General features: G+C 46.6%; 1 pseudogene; it reads right to left on the reverse strand.

The window, feature by feature from the left end:
* Window positions 1–16,665: 16,665 nt before the first annotated feature.
* Window positions 16,666–17,561, reverse strand: LOC119381821 (uncharacterized; annotated as a pseudogene).
* Window positions 17,562–25,859: the final 8,298 nt, after the last annotated feature.

The raw sequence follows: 25,859 nt of genomic DNA on the forward strand, positions 1-25,859 counted from the left end.
TAACGCGAATGTGAACGTTCAACAACGACAGGTAGGTCTCACGAGCACGGGGAATCAAAACACAGAGTTGCTTCACCTACAACCGTAACTGGACTTTAACAATGCGAGAAGACAGCGAGTAATCATTACTGTAGTCGCTGCGTGCATGCGCCCCGTTACTTACCGATTCAGGTAGTCGGAACCAACGAAAGCGATGAACTCAGACAGCCAAAATAGAAGGCGAGACAGCGCTGTCAGCTATCCACGCTTGCCGCCTTTATTTCTCGTGCGACACGCCCGGGAACCGATACAGTTTAACACGTGAATCGTGTGCCTTGTCTGCACTGTTGTGGCTGGCCACTAAACCGCAATACTTCGGACCACGCTTGCGCTTCCGCGGGGTCGCTTCTGCCATCGTGGAAGTGCGCAGCTTCGCACAGCAAGCCTCTCGGTTCAACGTACCCAGCTGACGGCCTCCCAGTTACCCGCCCCGAGAGAAGAACGCGCGCACACGTGCGCCGTGCGCTACCGCTACCGTGAAAGGGGCTGAGTCGGCCGCGCCACGTTCCAGAGCTTTCCGACAGAGCCGCGGCGCGGCTGGCGCGGCGCTGTCGTCGCGCCGCAAACTTGAGCTTGGGTAAAGTGTTCTAGAACACTATAGCTTGGGTTCCCTATGGCGCTCCGCTGGTGGTTTGCTTACATTGCGGTTGTGTGCATTCTGTCTTGCTGCACGCGTGCGCGTGCTTTCTCTCTCTCCTTCTCTGGTTTTCTGCTCGCGCTACGCGTGCGTTCTTCAAGGCGCTCGTGCGCGCGTTCTCACGCGTTGTGCTGAGCAGCACTGCGCGTGCTCTTGCTCGCGGTGTTCATATGAGCGCGCTTGCGCTCCAACCTCGCGCTGCGCTTGCGCTTGCGTTATATTGAACTGCGGGTCGTGGTCTCGTAGGGTCGGTGGAGATAGTGTAGAGAACGTTTGTCAAGAGACCGACCAAGTAAGCCGCCCTTTTGGCTACGGCAATGCCCAGATGGTCGAGAAAATAAAAGGTTTCAAATAAATTAGTGCGCCATGCTTTTAGAATGGGGAAAAGAAATGACACCATGATCGCGCGGAACATTTATGACAAAACTTCTGCAACCTCTCGATGAAAAAAAGGCCAAAAAAAAGTTTGAATTAGTCACGCTGCTTCAAAACGTGTGTGCATATGAGAGAAGCATTTATAAATGACACAACCAGCATGGACTAATTCCTGCCCGCCGGAGTTTGGCACGAAAACCGCCCGAAAATGGCCGTGTCCCCCTCAAAAACGGATTTCAAGCTGGGCTTCTTGGTAAACGATTTTTGCAGTGATTTTTACACAAGGGCAGATGACGAAGCACCACAGCGAGAATAAGGACAACAGGGGCAGCAGGACGGTAGGACCAGAGCATTCTTCCCTTGTTGTCCTTGTTCTCGTCGCTCTGTTTTATTCTCTGCTCCAATTATGAAACGACTAGCTCGCATCCAGCTGTTACCAATGCACAAGAGCGAAACAAGAAAGGTGCGTTCGCGTTTACTAGCTTCAATGTTCAGTTTTCGCACTTATGTTCTCCCCAAGTTTGAGGTGGGCTGTTTTCCTGGTCATGCGGTTTCCGAAAGTAGAACAGTGCGAAAAAAAAACACAACTGCTGTTTATTTCTTTCCAATGTCATTTCAGAGGAACATAAAAGCCACATTGCTAAAATTTGTGAAAAAAATATGCGTACACAGTACAGATACACACACACACACACACACTTTGCCTCAGAAATACGGGCGAGATTTTTTGTAACCAATTACAATAGATTTGTTCACAGCAGTCAATGTCTAGAAAAAACGGAATGCTGCAATATCCGTTGCAACAATATGGCCTCTTTACGCGTTTGAAATAAAAAGGAAAAGTTAAGTAGCTTGAGCGCCCGCTTTTGCGAGGTCCAAAAATGTTGGTCGTTATACAGTGGATGAACGACATATATAAAACGATCAGAAAGGGTCTTTGTTTTGGTGAGTACTTCGTGCAATAAATGATACAAGGACTTTCAAAGGCTTATCGGAGTAAACTAATTGAGTTAGTAATGATAAAAAATATAATCGCCATTTGTGCATTTATGTGACGCGTCTGCCCTACAGAACCCGTTCCGCCACGCGGTGGCCACACGGGCTCGCAGGCCGCAAGTAGGATTGTCGGAGAGCACCAGTGCAAACACGCATTCGCGATCACTGTGTCAAATATTTCGTGGTACGCGCAGTACCACAACGAGTTTTCCTATCACCTGGTAGTGTGCTTTTTGCTCAAGTTACTGAATGGGCGAGATGATATGGGAAGAGTCGACTAAACTTTACTGCTGTATGCGTAAGGACCACTCTATCTGCCGTGCGACAATGATCGAAATAAGGCGCGCAAAATAAATGACGATTTGAATTTGAGTACAGCTTGGCGTTTGTTTTGCCTGTGCATTTCTCTTGAATATGCAGTTCCACAGTTCAAATCAGTGCTTATAATATTCTCAAGGCTGATGCGGCACTGCACGGCATAAGAATGTTTCGTACCCACTTGTGGAACGACGTGGCTTTCTTTGCAACTTGGAAAAACATTCACCGGCAGCAGGCGCCCCGCAAAAAAAAGACGCGCTCGGCGGCGCGCAGTTGCTTCCGCGGGCGAGCCGACGACCTTCGACGTGTTCAGCAGCCCACCAAGGGAGTATCCAGCGTTGGCATCGCCTCGCCTCTTGGTTAGCAGTGTCACGTGGTCGCACCGTCTAACTTTATGCCCACAGAGTTATCACAGACTCTAGAGGAAAAGCTGGGCCGAAAGAGCGCCGACCATGGAGGAATGAAAAAAAAAAAACAATTGGCCGCGTATCTGCGTGCTTCGCTGCAAATGTCGTCTAAAGACGATAGAAGAGGCGCTGCGTGAGATATGAACGCCATCTGGCAATACGTCGGGAAACGTGAATGCTGTGTTGCGGGCTGGTAGTCCCGGCGCAGCAGCAGGCGAAGACCGGCGGTGACCAACGCGACCGGCGGGGACGCCAGCCAGCCCGAACACGCGGTTTGGCGCGAAGCGCCGAAGCAGAAGAAAGGTCCGCACTCAACGAGTACTCTCCACACCCTCTTTTATATTCACGTCGCCTGGGTAAAGCAGGAATGCCAGAGCGGCGCCCCATGGCATTCGTACAGTGCAATACTGAACCGAAATTGAAACACAACAATGAGCTCGTGCAGAGGGCACGGAGGAAGCCAAGTTTCGGCGCAGTCGCATTTTCAGCGCAGCTTAAGAAACTAGGGTCTCTAGAATTAGGTATCTATGTATTTTCTATTAAAAGAACACACCACCTAATACTTACCTAGTGATATTGCGCCTCAGATATGCGTAACGTTTGCTTTTTGATCAACAATGTACACAAGTATGAATCTAGTCAGCCGTTCACGATGGCTGGCCCTTGGGCAAGTGGTTCAACTTTGGCCGAGTGGCTGAATCGAGGGACGTGCCGACAAACAGAAAGACAGACAGACAGAAAGACAGACCAAAATTTCTGCGTTTAAGTTCCCCAAGGAAGACTATCGTCTTTAAAACTATAGTCGGTGACAGCCTAAGAATAAATATAAGCTCCGCCCACGAGGCCGCATTGCTCATATTTTGCATGCCTCCGTGCTACAAACGAAGTAGCTCCTAAACAATGGCAATAATTTTCACGCATATAAAACTTATCTTGCGATACTGCACTAATACTGAAATAAAGAAAGCAAATCTAGATAAAATAAATGGTGAAGACACGGAGTTCAGCGTCAGCATAACATTATATGTGTTGTTTAAATCGCACCCCTCGCCGCGTTCATCTCAGTCTATACGAAGAAGTGATGTACATCTCAAAGGTGATGTTTCTGAGCAGTACCTATTATGGTATTAAAACAAAGAAAGCTAGATTTAACATAAAACTTAAAATAAAGGAATCGCTATTTCACGTTTTCACAGAACAAAACAGGCACATTATTCACATTTAATAAGGTCGTTTGTAATTTTTTTGCGAAACTCTCGCCGCCAGTTTTGTTTACTGTCTGCTGTAACTATGGCAACCGTGACTCAAAGCGAAGTATGGCGAAATGGTCTGAGATTGCCTTTGTGAATTTCCACTCTTGTGTTGCCATAAATACCGCATTCGCGTCCCTGGTCGCCGTGCTTGTCATCGTGTTTAAGGAAAATGCCAAGGCTTCATTTGACGTCTTGTTTGAACTAGAGTCACTGTATATGCTACCTTTAGGTAGCAGAGTTGCGCATAGGTCCGGCTAGCAACCACAGCTATGCGGTGAAGTCGCACTCCATTTTTGCAGGCGACATGCCTACCGTGTCTCCGATAAACATGTTTGGCATGTCGAAGGCCGGCGATAAACATTGGCTGTCGATGACGAGTGTTAATTCAATTCGCTGCAGCGGCGGCGTCGAGAAATACAAAAATTGGCCCGAGCGTCAGCTTCTCCGCACTGCATGGTTGCTAGCGGCTCTGGAAGAGAGATGCGCAACTCTGCTACCTGAAGGTAGCATATACAGTAACTCTAGTTTGAACGAAATAAAAGCGTGTTGCACACATGGCGTTTAACTGTGGGGGCCATTGCATGCGTTGCCGTTACGTTCATGCCAAGGATATGTACCCGGCTAAAGTGGCGTTGACTAAAGGCTTTACGTGGGATTGTTTCTCGCTTCGACAACTTGCACTGGCACTGCCATTACCCCTTAAGCCCTTGAACGTACAAGTTTTTAATTAATTTATTATTTATTTATTACTTACCTGCGTCGCCCCAGTGGGCATTACAGCAGTGGGACCCACTCTTGCTAGAAGAGGGGCCCCTACCTTCTATGTATGTGTGTGTCTGTGCGAAGGTATATATATATATATATATATATATATATATATATATATAATATATATATATATATATATATATATATATATATATATATATATATATATATATACATATATATATATTTACGTAGATTGTGAAGATGCTGTCATTGGTTGCCGTAAGACTAACAGGAAAAGGATACACGCTTCTCAAAAGACAGTTTATTTGTCAACGTTTCGATCGGAGACCGATCTTTATCAAGGCAAAATTTAGGAGATTTTGATGCACTTCTAAGCATCGTCCTCCGTGCAGGTAGAGCGAGAGAAAAAAATAAATATTAAAAAATGTTGAAATAAAAAAGTCAGTAGCCAAAAGACCACACGTATACACTCGGACATAGAAAAAAACACGTGCGTTCTCAAAGAAAAAAAAAAAGGAAAACGTATTGATGTCTATATAGATAATCTCGGTGGACACAATCAGTAAGCGCATTCCTTTCGAGCATTGTCAAGCCCCACCTCTTCGGATCTCCCCTCCTCATTTGTTCGTGAAGCATAGTGAGGGGGTGAGGCTTCACAAGAAGGGATAAGCGTTAAAAAAAGGGTCTGTGCAATATAAGCTTCACGAGTTTAATATAAACAAATTATCACTGCGTAATACATGCACACAATACACACGAATGCTAAAAAACGCACGTTAGACAAGAACAAAAATTCCAAATATGATATAGTGAAGTATGATGCAACGCCATTAAAAACAAACGTTTATTTTTTTCTTTTTTTTCACTCAATAATTTTAGCGGCGTCACTTCGGTCACGATCACAATCCATGCAATCGACGTGTCACAGCGAGTGCATCATTTCACGGTTTGTAGACAACGATTACCTCGCACGGCGTTTCTCATTGCAAGGCGTTCGTGTATCGAGCGCGATACTAGGCAGTTTTAGAATAGCGTACGCTAAGCTTTGCGTACGCTATTCCTTGCGGTCGCGACCACTGCGCATGCGCCATAACGCTAACCGCGGTTACCGTTTGCGTTCCGCCATGTTCCGCCCGCAAAAAATCCGAAATAGTATGGTGGCTAGAGGGGGAAGTGTGACGGGCGCTGTATCCCCGCCGTGGGAGAGCGATGCGCGGAACGCAATGAAAGTTCTGGCCGCCGCAAGGGGCGCTGGTGTAGTAGTAGGTGCTCGCGCTCGCCGCGCTTGCTTTGGCTCGTCTGGACTCGTTCGTTCTCTCTGTGCTGTGCCGTCACCTTGTTCGGATGCCTTGCCTTCGCTATCGTCGTTTGTTTACCCGCCACTGTACCCACATGTTCTGCGAACCATGCCGTCAAATCGCGCAAGTACATGCTTCGTCCCTGGCTGTAAAGGCGGGTATAGATCGTGCTCGGAGAAGCTTTCGGTCTTTAAAGCCCCGAAGGATCTCTCGAGGCGAGAGCAATGAGCTCGAAATATTAAGCAGACTCACAAAGAGCTGACGAGGGACAGCGTTGTTTGCGAGCGGCACTTCGACGTGAGTTTCATCGGAAGGACATACCAACACATTATAAACGGTGAGGTTGTAGAGATACCCCGCGTTTGTCAGAAGACGCTGTGCCTACGGTGTTTCTGGACGCGCCAAAGTACTTTACCAAAAAAAGAAAAGCAGACAGGAGTGTCCAAAAATAAGGGAGCGCCAAAAACTTGAAGTTGAGGAGGGTCAAGTAATTTGACCTCTTAACGTGACAGGGGAGTATGTGATAACAAATGTCTGGCATAATTATGGGATGACAAATGTGTGATAAACAAACATGTCCTTGCATGTATTTAGTATGCATCTAAAGCCGTAAGTTAACAGAAATCATTGGTCCTTGCATAGATAGAACTATCGCTAAAATAATAAAATAAAATGCTCAGTATCAAAGAGCCTCCAGCTGCAGCATTCCGATCTCCACTTCAATTTTCTCGAGGAAAAGGAGCCGGAAATTGTAAATGCTTGGAACATTTCGCGCTCAAGAGCACTTCAATTTTCTCAAGGAAACGTAGCCGGAAAAGGTAAATGCTTTGAACATTTCGCGCTCAAGAGAACCCCTTACAATACAGAGGAAATGGAGGGGGGGTGGTGGGTGCGGACTAAGAGAGAAAAAAAAAAGCGCTGCACTGCAGCCAGTATACTCGCTATGAACCATTGTAGACAGTGTACACTTGACCAAGAGGAAAGAACACATTAAAGTCAGCTGAGCTATGCAGCCGAGCAAGTGGTTTAGTTCAACTGAAGCAGACTATAAATATGGTAAAAGCAGCGCAAAAGGAATATGATAATAAGAATGACACAGAACCAGCGCTGAACAGTTCAGCGCCTGTCCTGTGTCGTTCTTCTCGTGTTGTCGTCTTTTTGCGCTGCTTTTACCATGAAAATCAACCAACTAGCCCAGTTTTTGCACACTGTAGCAGATTAAACATGTCGAAGCAAACCGATATTAAGACACATTTAAATATGAAAACATGGAGGCACGCCAGTTCCGTCTGGTTTAAAAGCATTCTTGGTTTTCTTTTTTTTTTTCCTCTTGCTTAACACCGCTAAGAACTTGCAACACATGCTTCTTAGCGAAAAAAACACGTAGCGCCTTTAACAACACGGGCGCGGGGTATAAGCGATTATTAGAAACAAGTGAAACTAACGTCTAGCGGCCATACGCAAAGCAGGCAAATGCCGCCGCAAGCATGGCCGCAAGCACCTACGGCGCAGGTAGCGCCACCTGGTGTGACCGCCATCTTTCATTGGGAATTCGTACAGCCCTCCGCTCTCGCCCGTCACACTTCCCCCTCTAGCCACCATAGAAATAGCGTGCGGCCCGCAAAGCCCCTTTGCGGCCGGGATCTCGCGGGATCTCGAAGAGATCCCGCGTTGCGTGAAATCACGAGATGGCTTTAGCCACAACTACAGCCAAGACGAGCCGCGCGGAAAGCCAGCTTTCTCCCGCTACATTTGAATCGGGGAAACTGCAGCGATGGAGCCGCCGGCAAAGCGTTTTCGATTTACGATCGAAGTCGATATTTAGATGCTGCGCGAGGTCCGCGAGCAGGATCCCTACCACAATCCTGCTCTGTGGCTCAATGTCGCAGAAAACTTGTCTTTGGCGCTCGGCAGGACAATCAGCGCGCGGGCAATACGCGAGCGCTGCGACCTGCTGCTCGCGCAGTTTGCACAAGAAGACCGGGCCAACTTGAGAAAGTAAGTGTGCTATTAGTTTAAACAGTATGTAGCACTGTGCTCGACGGTGCAGTGCTTATGCGGTTCAGAGCTGAACGTGCAGTTTGCGCAGGTCGGGCACCGAGGAGCAGTACGGCGAGAAGGAAACCCTTCTCCAGGAAATTTTTGATGTGGCGAGAAGCCACGGATACCGCATCCGCCCTGGGGCGGCAAGAAAGGCGGCAAGCACCAGCGCCTCATCGTCGCAGGCGCCGTCAGGCGTTGACAGAGCGGAGCGCAGAGTCGCGTCGGCGGTGCGTGACTCTGCCTCCGCAACTCTACACGCCGAACCTGCGAGCGGGGAGGACAGCACAGGTTTCGGCGACCAGCCCCCCCCCCCCCCCCCAACCTGTGTAAGTTTGTCAATTAGTGATTGAATGAATAATTGTCGTTGTGGATTCAACCTAGTTCCCGCAACATAGTGGCGCTTGAGGGGCGTGGCTTTGATGGTGTCGTCTGCTACGTAGTGAAGGCACGACAAAGCTCACTTAAATTAATGCAAGCAGTCCTATAAAACGGGTGCTCTTGTTTGAAGTGAAACCTTTTTAGATGCTTTTTCAAATTACTGCAAAGGCTTGCAGCATTCGTTAACACTAAGGCAAGCCTACAGATGTCACTGTATGTGCACAGGCCTGCCTTGGTATGTGGCCATGGATGGTGCATTGTCGTAGCGTGCACGAGGGTGCATGCTTGCTCTCACTTTACCCACTTTACGTGGTTTGCATCCCTACTCAGTAACAAGGAGGCACAACAAACATAGCAGACAGTTTTCAAGAGCAGTGCGCGATGATTTTAAATGCGATGGTAAATTAGACAAGTGGCGTGTTGCAGTAGCAGGTGGTAAATTGGGAAATGGATTTTCGTAATAGTACAATCAAGATGTCATGCCATATCTAACCTTTTCAAAGTTATGATGTTCACGAAGTAAAGAAAAAGAGGTAATGCTCATGTGAATTGTTCACTAGAAAATGAAACACCTTACTGGAAACCATGGTTCCCCCGCTAACAGTTATTAATAGCTCACAAACAAAAAGAGAATGTGTTGCCTAACGAAGCGTTGCAATCTTTAAAAAATAATAATTGAGTATAGCGTTTCCGTGGCTCATTCCCAACAGGTGCCATGTGCAGACAGCAATCATTCATTCTTGAATCAGTGCACATTGTCTTTGCAAGAGAAGAGGTGTAGCAAGCATCTGCTGTTGCCTGTACATGTTTGGATTACTGTCATTGGTCGCACAATTGTGTATATTTGACGCCTTTTTAAAACTGCTTTAACACAGCTACGTAAGGAAAGTGTGACTCTACAACGTTTCAACCTCTCATGACTTTGCATGTCATGAAGCATTTGTGACATACTGAGATGGTAACTGTGTCAAGTACAATATCGTGGACTGTTGCCATTTCATTTAGGGTCGACAGCTGTGTTCGACAACGTGGAAGTCTTCACCACGGCACCAGAGGAGCCCTACGAGGTGGTCGGCGACTTCTCACAGTCATCTCCTGCTCCACAGGAGGAGACTGCGCCAGTAGCAGCAGGAGGGGCAGCGCAAGCGGTAGGCGCTAGTGCTGCTGCAGGTGCAGCAAGGGCACGACGAGGTCGGTTGGACAGAACAACTGTGGCAGCAACAAATTCAAGTGACTATGTTGTAATATTGCAGGCTGAAAAGACAGCCGAACTACGAAAAGGGAAAGGAAGTTTTAAGTACTTGGGTTACAGTAGCACGCAATAAGAAAAAAAGTACTGCAATCGGATACAACCTTTAAAAGTCTGTTGCACTTTCTCCTCAAAGGGGAACGAACACAAGCCTTTCCAAATGGGCACTCCCTCTACAGTAACGTCGTAGGTCAGGCAGCTGGTGAACCCATTTTCACAGAGCATTGTCAAGTGCATGCATGAGCAGGATGGTTTGTTTAGTTACAGAAACAACCGGCTACCACGCTTCAGTAATCCTGGCTGGACTTCTGCAGACCTTTTAGGTTGTATCCGACTATTACTGAAAGAACACATTTGTGAGGCGTGCATGTGGAGAAAGTGTGGCATATGAATACCATTTCCTGCCACACACAAATAAGTAACAGTTGTTGTGGAACATGCACTTTGTTGTTTATTTGCATGAAGCAACAGATAAATATACCATTTAAACAACATTTAAAACTAACATGAATAAACACCATTTAAAACTGCCAGAACGGTACACCACACCACAATATAAATGGCACGTATATCACAGAGCAAACACAAAGCTCACTGAAAGCACATCTCTGCAAATAAGGCACCCAGTAATACCATGCAACATATGCATAGGTCAGCATACTCGCCCGTGAGTCTACTCACTCAAATCGGGCCTCGAGTTCAAATGAGTGCAGTCGAAGAAAATGTAGATGGGTCCGCGCTTGAGTGACCCTTAAGTGCAACATATATTTCACGAGTGAATGAGCCCATCTTTTATCCGTGACGTATGGTCTTCTCCACAAATCTTCACCAATTACTATCTGCCCTATATCGGCTTACGTTTATACTCAAATTGATTCACACATATTTCAGCGGAGCAGTATTCGTGCGCCACCTCAGCATTCATTAAGCAGAGGCATGAGTCAGGGGGGGGGAGGCGTCTAGACCCCCCTTCCTAAATTCTTTCTTGGGAAGTTCTTGATTGAAAACATCTCGTGTGAGTAGCGTATTTATAAAAATGTCCCAAGCTGAAACCACTGATAACTCGTAAGTGAAGGTACAAGATGAAAAGGTTAATGAGAACTAACAGGCAATAATGCCTGTTAGTTCTCATTAATATTGTGTCTAACAAAGAAAAACGAGCCCTTAGGAGTCCCCTCCTTTCCTTCAAGATGAAAAGATGTACTGCAGAGCTCCAATTATGTGCGACACTGGTGTTAAAGAGCATCGACACCATGATGCAAGAAACTCATTTCACGCTCACTGACTCACGAGTCTACTCACGCACACGCAATCAAGAAATACATTTTCTTCTGATAGTCCACTCAGGCTCAAACTGACGCCTCGAGCTGGGCCTGAGTGTGTCAGTTCATGAGTCCATGAGCGTGAAGTGACGTTTTTGAATCACGGTGTCAAGTGTCTCTAAAGGAGTGGCGACACAAAATTTTGAAGGCGACATAACCTGTGGGACATATTTGTGGAGACGCACGCATCAGCTACGAAATATCAACGGATAAAGCTGCCTAGAACATATTTCAAACTAATTTTAACGTGAGTGTCGCGTCACTGCACGCAATACCCGCCTTTGCTTTCGGTGTCAACAACCAACCGCCACCTTCGTAGCCACATATGTTTACACACCGACCTCTCTGGGTCCCGCCTCACTCCGTGCTATCCGAAACCGAAAGTGCTAGTGGGCACTACCAAACCGTCTCCAATGAATTAAACATTGATTTCTTGCACAAATAACCTTTGAATTCTTTATAAGTGGGTCGTTAACTACTTATTTCAACAGAAAAAAAAACAAGACAATATTTTGTGTCTGCTCCTTAAACGGCAATACCACATATAATGGACGCTCTATGATGGGGCTTTTCATCATGTACTATCGCGCTCAGTACGAGCTACATCACGTGAGCGCGTGGCCGAGCGCTCTGCAAGGTTGTACAGTTTCGCCGATTATGGCATATTTTCGAGTTATTGCGAGAGAGTTTAGCTGTCCCTGCGAGCGCGCATCGCCCCCACTTGCTTGCTTTCACCCTCGAAGTTATCATTTTCGCAGCTCATATCGCCGCAGGGCAAAATGAGGGCGAGGGTGAAAGCAAGTGGAGCGGCGATGCGCGCTCGCAGGGACAGCCAAACTCTCTCCCAATAACTCGAAAATATGCCATGATCGGCGCCATTGTACAACCTTGCAGAGCGCTCGGCCACGCGCTCGCGTGGTGTAGCTCATACTGAGCGCGATAGTGCCTTGAAACAGTACGAGTTATCAGTGACTGCAATTCAGTAAGGATTTCCTTATCAAATATGTGACTCGCACGAGCGATATCTCTCAAGAATGTCCCATGAAAGGGTTTCTGGGGGGGGGGGGGAAGGGGGGTCATGGCATCCCCCCCTCATAACTCACGCCTCTGATCAAGAACATGGAGGTGACGTGTGAACGCTAGTGCATTGAGGCATGTGTGAATAAATTTGAGCATAAACGTAGGCTATTAAAGGCTGATAGTAATGCTGACAGGCGAGTAGAAAGGGCCATAGGTCCACAATAACACGTGGAGCTCACTCAGACTCATTAGCATTTTCCTCAAATGGACTCAATCGGACTCAGACTAAAAGTTTCCCAAACTGGACTCAGTGGGACTGACACTCACCACAATATTACTCGCCCAGACGCACTCAGACTCACGGCTCAGTCTGAGTATAAGTGAGTCACTCACGAGAGAGTTCGCCTACATGTGGTGTGAGCAAGTTCGGTTCAGGAAAAGGTTAGTGAGTCAGAGTCCGAATGAGTCAGGATGAGGAAACTTTCACTGAGTCTGAGTCCGAGCGAGCCCTGAGAGCACACTTTTTCTGCTGAAAGAGCTCTAAGAGTTCTGACAACCTAGGGACACATGAAACTTCAAGGCTGACGGTCCCTATGCTAAAAGGTACAGTGACACTGCCATATAAATAAAGTCAAAGGCACTATGTGTACAGACCACCACAAGTTCACAAAGGTGCAGCAGTACGAAATATACATCACACATAGTCATCAAAACAAGAGGACCTACTGCAGTGTTTCTCTTTCACGCAAGGCAAGACAGAGCTGCATATGTGTACGGGATGAAATGCACTAAAATCCAACCTCTAACTCAATATGACGAGGACAAAATCATAATAGACAAAAAAATCAAATTGCACATAGTGCTAACTGTACATCGCATGTGCAATTTTTGTGCTTACTCATTGATGACCAAGCAAATACAAAAGGAACTGTCTGCACACGCGTGGCCACTGGGCCACGTCTGTTGCGAGGTTGAAGAAACGTTACACAAATGCGATGTTCAAGAAATATCAGCGTTGTTGCGAGTTTAAACAAATGTAGCAAGGCTACCAGTGCCAGTGGTAGAATTACTCGTCCTTTTAGCCCGCATCACTGACAGGGTACGAGGTACATGGAGTGGCCTCGGCTTGTCTGCCATGTGCAACGGTGTAGTTTTTCTCATTTCTGAACCACAACAGGTCGCAGTTTTTGAACCAGTGGACTCGCAATGCAAGTTTCATGTTAGCGTACGCCGCGGTCTAGTGGTGGCGAAAAAATTACATTCAGTCACATGTTATAGGTTTCAAAACAGGAGAAAGTGCCTCAGATCAGGCTGGCCGACGTTTCGATGGGGGACCTATCTTTGTCAAAGGCGCCTTGTCATCCCTGGCGTGTTAGTTTTAAGGGGTTAGTGATGACGTCATGTCCAGCGGTGGCGCGTCTGTTGCTGTTGTTAATTTCTGCCTGGAAAGAGAGAAACTCGAAAGCAGAGGAGTGTAGCCCTTGCCACATTTCAAGAGAGTTTGCAAACACGTTCAGGTCTGCCATGTCAAAGTTAAAGGTAGCTGCAAAGAAAGAAAAACCAACAGCAACAGACGCGCCACCGCTGGACATGACGTCATCACTAACCCCTTAAAACTAACACGCCAGGGATGACAAGGCGCCTTTGACAAAGATAGGTCCCCTATCGAAACGTCTGCCAGCCTGATCTGAGGCACTTTCTCCTGTTTTGAAACCTATAACGTGTATCCATCCGTCGGCTCCCTTCTTGATCTTGGATTCAGTCACATGGTGTACTACGCATAAACTGTGAATTTTCAGCGCAATCCAATTAGCATTCCTCTTTTGCACTGTCTTTATACATGTCGTGTATGCAATGATGACAGGAAGGAGGCGGCGCACGGCTGACCGCCACTTGGAATTTTTCGAAAGGCGCCTCGCCTTAGAGGCGGAAACCCGTGAAAGAGCTGCAGCTCAAGAGGACAGGCGCCTACAACTTGAAGAAAGGCGCCTGGACCTGCAAGAAAGGGAGCTGCAGCAACGAGTACGCGAGTTCAATGATGTTCACGAGGAGCGGCGCCAGGAGAGGGCCATGATCCTCCAGCAAAATCGGTTGCTGGCGGATGTGCTCCAAACACTTGTTAACAAGCTTCAATAAACATTCATAATTTCTCTTTTTCATTCGTTCTCTTTGTTCCATGTCATGGCTCTCCATTCCTCTGAGAGATCACGAATGTACAGGCCAGGGTGCTGGACGAACGTTTCATTTTAAATGGCTTGCAGCACTGCATGTCTAACTGCGCTGTAGTTAAACCCCTAAATAACAAAATTCTCACAGCAACCAAGCAATCTGGCGTCTCCGTTAAATGTCCATAGAGTTCAATGCATTTGCCTCCTATCGACAGTGCAGAGATTTTCAGATATCGCTCCCACAATAACATAAATGTCAGGTAGTGATCACCAATGTTTTTTTTTTTTTTTCCAGCTCATTAGGTAGTCATGAACACACATTTTCACCCACAAGTATTGCTGTGACCACTGTCATTTGCAGCCCCGCCACGGTGGTCTAGTGGTTATGGCGCTCGACTGCTGACCCGAAGGTCGCGGGATCGAATCCCGGCCGTGGCGGCTGCATTTTCGATGGAGGCGAAAATGTTTGAGGCCCGTGTACTTAGATTTAGGTGCATGTTAAATAACCCCAGGCGGTCGAAATTTCCGGAGCCCTCCACTACGGCGTCTCTCATAATCATATCGTGGTTTTGGGACGTTAAACCCCAGATATTATTATTATTACTGTCATTTGCAATCGCCTACATGATAGCAACAAGCCTTTTTTTTCCAATGAGAACACTTCCTTGCGAACACCTCTTTTGGCAACCACACAAGTGACGACACGCACAGAAGAGTCTGCATGCTGATAGACATTCAGCAGACTGTCTAAATGCTTGCTTGTGCGTCTCTCCGTATGCACGTGAAGATCTCCCACGTTTTGCTTACTAGCAGCGGCCTGTTTAAGAGATTCTGCCTCCTATTAAAAAGCATGCGTTTCTGATGCTTGGGTAGGTGTTTGAGATCGTCTCTGAATTTGCGAAAGGCAGAAGAACAGGTGGCTATTGTAGCAGAGTTCAGCATTCCACAATTGATCTGCGCTTTTGCCAATCCTTGCGACGAATTGTCGCGAAAGGGGTTGCAATGTGGCTTGTTGGTTACTCATATGAGCGCTTTGTGGTGTTCCTATGTGCCTTCCTGTGTCCGTGTTTCCTTCGCGCTACACCAAAAGCCTTTCCTATGTCGCAAAAACGAAACTTGCTTCCCCGTGGATTTTGTTATTGAAGGGTTTGACTGTATTTTGCTACAATCCTTTTTCTCAGCAAACTATGCCCATTGAAGTGCAACTTGCACAAACTGCAGCAAAGTTCAACACTTCACTTGCCTTCACAGCAATGCACAGTGTTTGACGAAAACAATCTTAGGTGCGACACGATACATACCTACAACTTTTACATAATGGCATGCATGCCCCCACAGCACTTTTCACCAATGCCTTTCTCGTTGTGTTTGACCTAACAAAAGAGCACCAACACACCCCATGTGCACACCTGACCTCCGTCATTGACTGGTGGGCGTTATGTCTGGAAGCTCATTTGTTGCACCATCAAGTGGCAGCAATATGTGGAGAGGTGCGCTGTTCTTTCCTTTTCTGATCTGATCTCTATGCAGATCGTAACGTACTCATGCTGGTCATACGTCTCCTGAACACTGGCCATTCAACATGCAATTGCATGATTTGGAAAAATTCTTTCCGCTGCACATGCCAGTTGAACAGCACAAAGCTCTTCGATATGCCGATCTCAATACCATGCCTATTAAGCCATGCGGCATTCCATCACGTGAGCAGATTAACCAACTGAACCGGTGTGAGTATTTCTTGTTTCCGTGTGTGCAGTACTGCAGCGTGTACACTTCACACACGAACATGTGCAACAAGATGTTCAACTGCGCTGCTCCAGCGAAGTTCCATCAGCAATTTTTCAACTGTGAACGTGCTCCGTTTTCTCAGACAGCTTTTTCCCTGCTTTAAGCAATACTCCCAGCTCTAAATGAGTCAGCCACCACTCTTTACATGCTCCCACTTCCTACGCACACCTGTCAACACGTAATGATGTGCCACTTTGAAGGTTATAAAAAAGCACTACACAGCACATACCCCACGCGAACTGTCAAGATGTACCCGTACACAACAGTGATGCAAACGTGCACCACTCAATGCAAAACACAAGGAAGCATTGCTTACGAACTGCCACGCAATGGGAGAAAAAAAAAACACTTGTACGGACCATTCACGAGAATGCGGAGGATCACAGAATAACGCTGAAAGTTTGACTAGAAATGGCATCTGCTTTGATGCATCGCACGGGAGTGCAATTACCGAACACAGCACATACCCCACGCGAACTGTCAAGATGTACCCGTACACAACAGTGATGCAAAAGTAATTCAAAACAAAAAAATAATTGACCTCACTGAGCAGAACATTGCATGAAACAACACAACAAAATGATTAAGACCAATTACAGACCAAGTCCACAGTGAAGCTATGCACGGCCAACCAAGAGCACATTAGTTGAACCGTGGCACCAGGTAATCCTCTAAAAGTGGTGCACAAAGACCAAAATACATGCCGGTTTGGCTGCCGTACAAACAAGTGTGGCAGTTCGTAAGCAATGTAGCCACCCGGTACATCTGACCGACATTCTGAAGAAGAATCTTTTGATTCTTCTTAAAATCCACAAAAGCAAACTCGGCGATGACCTTCCCAAACCCCCACTGAACGGCCTGCCGAACGGTGCTCATGCCCTCGTTGAACAGCTGTTGCTGCGCGGTGAGGGTAGCACCTCTATAAGGTCGCATCAGCAGGGGCCGTAGTGGGTACGCTGGGTCGCCATAGATGCAGTAGAGGCACCCATGTGTAAGGCGCTGCAGCTAGGCATAGAGACCGCTTTCTCCCAGGATACCTGTGCACACACACAAAAAAAGACAAAACCTTTGAGTCTCAGCTTTGCACATTAAGAGATTGCAGATGCAGGTCAATACGACACGTTGTGAACATGGCACAAACTTTGCTTGCAAATTCAACGTTTTCTACCTCAAAGTTCATCGCGTGCGTAATGTTTTGTCAGTCCTTCAAGCCTTCCAAACAAAATCATGGTCAGTGACAGGGTGACAGCAGTGCTCAGTAACAGGCAAGGCCTTGAAATTTTACATTTTCAGGGTAACAGAACTAACTCAATCTTTGTGATGCCCTTCAGTAATTACTTGTTTACTTTGGCAATACATTATTGTATCCGCATTAGGGCCATTCGGTACTCAAGAGACTGCCAACGCTGCACTAGTGCTTGTAAATCTTACTGGCAAAGTTTCAGCGCTAGGAAAGCAAGAGACCTTCACTAACCGGCGTCGTGTCTGCTGCCAGGGTACGGACCATCAAGCTCGCACACAATGCCGTTGGCGCCCATGACGGCCTGGTACTTCAATGCGTGCACTCTCTTGTGGCCCGAAAAGTAGATCCTCTGGTCGACAGACGGACGGCAGATTGGTCTTGCTGTGCCGTCGACGAAGCCCCAGCAGTTGGTCAATGGGGCGCCGCGGTTGTAGACAGCCTGCATTGGTGAAATGAAACACTAACATTACATTTAGAGTTACGCCATTACGAGGTCATCACGCTTCGAAGTAATTCAGTGCACGAATTTAAACAAAAGGGCTTGTCGCACACTCATTATACGAAGTTAACTATCGCCCTTTCATGGTACTTATAAAAATGTAATGCAATTGTTCACGCTCACCTGGGAGAACACGTTCAGGTCGTCAAGGGTCAGCCAGGTGTGCCTCGTAAGATCGTCGAGCAGGTGCCCGAACACGCGATCGATGTGTGCCATCACTTGACTCACGATGCTCGACATGGCCGACGAAGCACGACCGAACAGGGGTTCGATGTCGCACCACCGGTTCGGATACGACAGTCGGCGTAGCCTCTTCACCTGACACGACGACACCTTGCGCACTTTGGACAACATGAGGGATGCGCAGACCTTCCGTAAGTGGCTTAAGGTGTTCCTGCTCGAAACGGAACCATCTTCGGAATGTCTGCGGGTCCAAGGCGCTAGCGTTGATGAGACCGCTAGCCGACTTGTAGGTGCGCGGTCTAGGTTCCCAAGGCACTATGAGGTACAAATCTTCCAAGTCACTCCACGACATGTCACAGTAATCATCTCATCGCACAAAACACTGCGACGCATTCGTCGAAGCCGAGGCATTTTGGCGGGAGACAAGCGCGGCTGTGACTTGAAGCTTGACACAAAAGAACCGACTCGGATTGGATTGTCTTGGCTGCAATTGTGACGACGCGTCTCGCAACCAAAAATGTTTGCACTCATAAACATCACACACAACGTTTCACAGTTCTAAAAGGGTTAACAATGAAATATAACTTTTTTTCTTCAAGAAACCAGCTTCTACGAGCAAATAAATGATGCATCTTACTGCGGTGGCGCTGCGAGCTTTCGTTAGCGTTTGCGGAGGACAAACGCTATTCTAAAGCTCATATGGCGCCCATACGCTAACGCTACGCCCGCAACGACCGCTAAGTTAGCGTACGCTATTCTAAAACTGTCTACTTACGCGACGGGCACTTCAAGCTAGCACATCATTCTGGGCTCGTGGAACTGAATTCCGTTAAGACGACGCAAGTGCGTCAATAGGCACACGTCGCATAATCACACACGCACCAAATGACCACAATTATCTTCTTATAATGAACACACCACTGCATATTCTCCACACCTGGCTTGTTTACTTTCGCACTGTGTTGGGCTAACGGGCTGTGTTGGTCGCTTTCTTTCTGTCACGCTTTGTCCGTACATACGTCACTTATATAGGCGAACAGCACGGCGTATATCACGACAGATCACCAAGATTCCCATGTTGCGAGCTCCAAGTAACACACACACACGCGCACATGTAGCAACGCTAATGCCATGGCTTTTGCGGGCGGTAAATCGTACACAGACGCGCACATTCCGACTTACTTTCACCTCACTGCACACGAATGAACGCGACGACAATCGCCCGTGTGGTGACCCTCAGGCGATATTCTTGATGTATCCGAGCGATGCAGGGGACACACGCCGTGTTGCAACTTGACGCTGCCGAAACGACGGAACGCGCCAAAGCGTTGTAAAACACTCCGAGCTGTTGCCGCTTTGGTGCACTTCAAACGCGGCACACTCACAAGCTTCAACTGCATCGGATGACGACAGGGCGAGGATGATGCTGGCTACGTGCGGTTAACAGTAGGAAATAGCTTCTTCTGGAAGAAACAAACACCGCAGGAAATTCGAATTGACGGACCTCGGTCTCGGTGCAGCGGTACCTCGCCTCTCGTCGCGAACGGCGCCATGTTCCATTTTTCATTGGTTCGTCTTAACCGTTGCGTCATGGTAAAGAGCGGCCGTAGTTGGACACGCATAATACAAATGGACAGCGGTACAGTTTACTTTTTATTCTTAGCTTGTCACCGACTATAGGAGGGTGCGTCACGTGACATTTTTGAAGCCCAGCCAAAAAAAAAAAAATATGAAACGGGGGCATGCTGGGAAATGAGCACCCCCACGTGATAGGCAAGCGGGGAGTTTTACGCGTAGCGTCTCTGAGGCCATTAAGCCATCCATTTTCTTCCATGGCGGCGTCGACGGCTGCGCCGCATCTTTTTCCCGTTCTTCCGTGGAGGCATCATGAAACTCAATATATATGTGCTGGCTCCCGCAGCTTGCATTATTTCGCGAGTTCGTCCGTGGCCCATTGGACGCTCTTTCGCCTGTGGTCATCTCTAATTGCCACAACCAGCCACAACGTTCTCGTTCGAATCATCGAACAGGCAAGACGCGCTCCGGAATGCACATTCCATGAGGTGCTGTGTGTTGAGGTGCACGAGCGTCGCACGTTACGCACGTTGATCCCGTGCGCGCGTGTGAAGTATTTTATGCCCCCTTTTAAAAGTGAGGAAGCAAATGCCCTTTCAAATCGGCGGGATCAATAAATACTGCAAGCAGCGTCTAGGCAACGAGCGACAGAAATCAATGCACATTGGTCTCGACGGACCAAGCTCACCGCGGCAGACGGCCGATGCTTGTCAACGTGCTTCTAACTCGATGTCGACTAGAGCCTACCGAGAACCAAACAAGGCTTACTTCCCAGCAGGCAACGCAGTGAAGACCGTGAGGGAAAGGAGAAACGACGAGAGAGCGGCTTCAGAGGATGTTGACTTGTGGAAGCTAGGTGCGCTCCCTCCTAACCTTTTTTTTCCTCCATGGCGCCGACCACAAGAACACCGTCATTACTGTATCTTTGTGATTGTTGCCTTTGCATTTATGTACAAATCGGATAAAGGTAGCGCTATTCAATGTTAGTAATACTGGCAATAAAAATCAAACACGGGCATTTAGACAAACTGAGCAACATCCAAAGAGTGTTCAAAATTTATTTAAAATATTTCTTGGAAAGACTCAAGGCCATTTAGGCATTTTACTGTGCGCGGAACTCGCGGCTAAGGAAGATGCGCTTGCCGGCATTTTTTCTAGATGACGCAAGCTTATTTACTTGAGCTCGACATTGCGGCCGATTGCGCATCTTTTGACTGAGTTGTAAGTAGCAATGAGTGATTCCACGGGTGATTCCACGAGAGATCGAACATGCCTGTCCGGTCGCAATTTTTGTTTTGCCGAGGTTTTTTATATGTTATGTGGGCACATTCAAAGTGCAAGGAACCGAAAGTTTGATTTCCAAGAAGCGCTCCCAGCGCGCCAAAAAAATATTTGAAGGTGGCGGCGCGGGCCTCCTGTTTTTGCTCGCTGCAATGTTTTCTGATTTCACTGCCGAATTTGACGCGAACTATAAATGATGTGTCGAAAGTTTTCTTTGCTGGTTTTAATTTGCATTACTGTGAATTACATCCGTGCTTTTTTTATTCCGTCCTCAAAAAGAAGAAAATGTGAAAAAAATGGCAAACACGGCCGAAATCAAAAAGGGTCCTAAGTTTGAGGCGGCTTGGCGCCTTTCCTATTTCAAACAGAAACTTGAAAACAATCTCAACTATAGAAAAGGGCCTTTGCAACATTTTTACGGAAGGTCATTTTCCTACGAGCAGCGCAAAAAAAAATTGTTAAAAAGCGAGTTTTTTCAAAAAAGTACATTTTCAAAAGACAAAAAAAAACTCCGGTCTCAGTTTTAACGACAATTTTTTATCGAAAAGCGCTTATGTCTGTGAACACACGGTTGTAATATTATACGTCCTCATTTGCTTTGTTTACGAGATATAACTGGCCAAAAATGACCCTTACTGTGTGTGCTCACTTCAGTGCGACTGATGGTTGTTATTAGCTTGCATTGTGCGTAAATCTCAGTTTTAATTATTGTGCTGCACCAAAACCTTGCTCCGGTGGCTTTTCGTCACGAAAAATGTGTTCTCAGATTTTGTGTCTAGCGTGTGCAAAAGTGGGCTGCTGCCACTCTCTAAATGGCTAACGTGTAAACAGTTTGCAGCCTACAACCACTACAACCTCGCCTACAAACATCAGAGGAAAGATGGGCGCGCCTGTTCAAGATATCAATCGTTTCTTCTTCCTGAAGAAATGCCTGGTCTACGTCATCGCGCTTAGTGGTAGGCAGGTTTTCCTTGAGGAGCGTAAAGCAATGCAAGCAGACTTCGCAGGTGTCGCGAAGATCCTCAGCCTATGACAGTAGCTTCTGGAGGTAGGCAACAACAAAAAGAGCAAAGAAAAAATTTTGCGCCACGAAAATGTTTTCCTCAGCACTCTTCTGTTTGTGAACGCGTAAACAATCGGCACAGAATAATCGCACGTAGCCATGGGCCGCGCGCATCGCCTGTAGTGAACAGCTGGACCTAGAGCAAGCCGAAACGTCTATACTGAACGGCGCCGCACAAATTATCTCACATCTGCGCAGCTGTCGTGAATGCGTTTACAGAACTGCTCACATTTTATGACTAAGGTGTCTAAACGCTTTGGGCTGTAATTGTTAATTTGTAGGCCGCACTCATTGTCAAAACTAAGGGTAATGTCCGTCTGGTGCCACCAATGATCTTTGCTGTCCTCGACGTGGGAAAGCACTTTAGTAAAGTGGCAACAAAACATCATCAATTGGGCAGCTTCGGCCACTCATGGCTTAATCATGCTGCACCAGACGTTTTCTGGCTGTTGAAACGCTGAGGTAAAGGTCGAGGTGATACAGGAAGACGTTATGTGCGACGCCGAAAACATGCGATAGCGGGAAGTGAAATAAACGGCTCGGAAATGATTGAGCTAACTATTTACAAATGTTGTTTAGGCACAGTTTGCGTCGAATGGGGAAGATGGTTAGAGCGTATAATGCATGTAATGGAAAGGAAGAAAGCAGGCAGTGAGAAAACAACTGCATAACAGCGCGCCTGCTGATTGTGGCATTTAGTTACAGATTAAGTTGGCCTTCGCTGCATACGGATGCTTTATTCTGTGTGCAAGGAGAGTTTTGTCAAAGTGACCTAAACCATGTGTTCGCGGTGTCTCGCGTGCTTCTGATTAGCGAATACTGGCGGGGTAAGTTGAGGTTGTAAGCTGCAATCTGCGTACGCATTAGCCCTTTACAGAGCGGCAGCAGCCCACCCCCGCACACGCTAGACACAATTGAAGTGTGACAATGCATTTTTCTTGACGACGAGACACCAGAGCAAAGTTTTACTGCAGGAAAATAACTAAAACTAGATTTACGTGCAATGCAAGCTGATGACAACTATCAATCGCACTGAAGTGAGCACACACAGCGAGGGTAATTTTGGCCCGTTAAATCTCGTGAACAAAGCAAATGAGGGCATACATATCAACACGGTGTTTTCACTGACATAAGCATTCTTCGATAAAAAATGTCGTCAAAATTGAGGCCTGAGTTCTTTTTTTTTTTTGAAAATGTACTTTTTTGAAAAAAAAAAAACTCGCTTCTTTAACTATTTTCTTCTTATTTTGCGCTGCCCGTAGGAAAACGATCTTCCGCATAAATGTTGCAAGGGCTCCTCGAAATACTTGATACTGTTTTGAAGTTTCTGTGTGAAATAGGAAAGGCGCCAAGGCGCGTCAAACTTAGCAAACTTTGTTGATTTGTACCGGGTTTGCCTTTTTTTTTTACATTTCTTTTCTTTTTGAGGACAGCATAAAAAGCATGGATATAATTCACGGTAATGCGCATTTAAACTATCAAAAAATTTTGGATACATCATTTATAGTTCGCGTTAAATTCGGCCGTGAAATCCGAAAACATTGCAGTGAACAAAAACAGGAGGTCCGCGCCGCCACCTTCAAATATTATTTTGATACGCTGGGAGCTTTTCTTGGAAATAAAATTTTCGGTTCCGTGCAGTTTGAATGGGCCCACATAACATAAAAACACCAGGCAAAACAAAAATATCGACCGGACAGGCATGTTCGATCTCTGCGGAATCTCTCGTGGAATCACGCTTTAGAGGGCGGCAGCAGACCACTTTCGCACGTGCTAGGACCAAATAAAATCTGAGAACACATTTTTCTTGACGAAAAGCCACCAGAGCAACGTTTTGCTGCAGCAGAATATTTAAGACTGAGATTTACGCACAATGCAAGCTGATAACAACCATCAGTCGCACTGAAGTGAGCACACACAGCAAGGGTCATTTTGGCCAGTTATATTTCGTAAACAAAGCAAATGAGGACATATGATATTAAAACCGTGTGTTCACTGACATAAGCGCTCTTCGATAAAAAATTGCCGTCAAAATTGAGACCGGAGTTTTTTTGTTTTATTTTTTGAAAATGTATTTCTTGAAAAAACTCGCTTTTTAACTATTTTTTTTCTTTTTTTTTGCGCTGCTCGTAGGAAAATGACCTTCCGTATAAATGTTGCAAAGGCCCTTTTCTATAGTTGAGATTGTTTTCAAGTTTCTGTTTGAAATAGGAAAGGCGCCAAGCCGCCTCAAACTTAGGACCCTTTTTTGATTTCGGCCGTGTTTGCCATTTTTTCATTTTTTCTTCTTTTTGAGGACGGCATAAAAAAAGCATGGATGTAATTCACAGTAATGCGTATTAAAACCAGCAAAAAAAATTTCGACACATCATTTTTAGTTCGCGCTAAATTCGGCCGTGAAATCCGAAAACATTGCAGTGAGCAAAAACAGGAGGCCCGCGCCGCCACCTTCCAATATTATTTTGGCGCGCTGGGAGCGTTTCTTGGAAATAAAATTTTCAGTTTCGTGCACTTTGAATGTGCCCACATAACATATAAAAACGCAGGCAAAACAAAAATTGCGACTGGACAGGCATGTTCGATCTCTCGTGGATCACCCTTCTGCGCTTTCTATCGACACGTACTTACAACTCGACTTCGCGTGAACTCATTGTCATTATTACGATGAAAACTTAATACCACGGTCAAGTCTAGCATGCGTCTCTGAGGCATGGTAACGCTCACACGGTACAGTAATGGCGGCGCCCTTGTGGTCAGAGATTCTAATGCATGGGCCCTATGGGGACCTTTTCCTCGAGATTCTGTAACAACTCTATGTCTATGCCCAACCGACCTTTTGCTTTCTTTATTTTAACGCGATAGCGCTAAAGAGCTCCTTTTGCAGAAATTCCGGTGTCGGCGTCGTTTCTTGTGAGCGTCGGGATCTTGTCCGTGACCGAAAAATCGAGAAAGCGGCAAATAAAATAAATAATAAAATTTTCGGTCCGAGTGAGAATCAAACCCAGGCCGCCTGCGTGGCAAGCAGGTGTTCTACCACACACCCACGCCTCTGCATGGAAGTGCACTGAAAGTAACTTTCACGCTTCGCAAATATACGCCTCCTGTATACAGGTGTGACGGTACGAGATGTAATATCGCAGTAATATTGCTTGGTACAATCGCACATTGCCATCCGGCGTCACACCATGTGAATCTCATAACAATTTGGTGGTTTAAAGCCAACTAACTATTACAAAAGGCACACATATTACTGCGCATATTCCCTTAAGACCGTGTAGTGGGTGCATCGCAACTTCGAAAAAGTTTCTCGCGCATAATTACTCGTGGTTTAAAGCATGCTACCCATTACATAAGGCACGTCTTGAAACCTGCGAATCGCTACAGATCGCAGTGGCCCGAACAAACGAGTTTTCAACCGCCTACTTGCATTGTGCGTAACTTTATTACTATATACGTAGTACCGGCGACCTATCTGATTGGATATGTCCAACCTACATCACTGACCAATGTTCCAACCTAACTGTGCACAAATATTGTTCGTGATAATTAAAACACTTCATCATTTCTTCTTGTTCAAAATGAGGAGTAACACAAGGACAAAACCCAATCACAATTTGCCCCCAGACTTGAGGACCTCCGGTAGACAGCGAGCGTCGTCTCCCTGTGTTACGACGAGCTCCTTGTTCACGTGAGCGGCGCGACAGCGTTTATCTCGAGGTTTCTTTTCTCAGACGCCATGAATTGCCCTAGCTGCATTGTCGGCTGCAAATCGTCGCAATTAGTGACTTGTCAAGCTGCGACAACCTGTAAGGCATGTAAGGCAACTGGCCAGTGGAGTCGCTTCTGCTCTTCGGTGCTGTGAACGTCGGGCTCTCGCTATTGGAGTAACGTCAGGATCCACGCATCTGCGGCTGTAACGTCACTCCCGCAGACAGGGGTGAAGGCAGGAGTGAAAATCGCCCCCTTTTACACTTATCAGTGATCATTCTCAG

This window comes from Rhipicephalus sanguineus, chromosome 2 (assembly GCF_013339695.2).
Source record: "Rhipicephalus sanguineus isolate Rsan-2018 chromosome 2, BIME_Rsan_1.4, whole genome shotgun sequence".
NCBI classification, from domain to species: domain Eukaryota; kingdom Metazoa; phylum Arthropoda; class Arachnida; order Ixodida; family Ixodidae; genus Rhipicephalus; species Rhipicephalus sanguineus.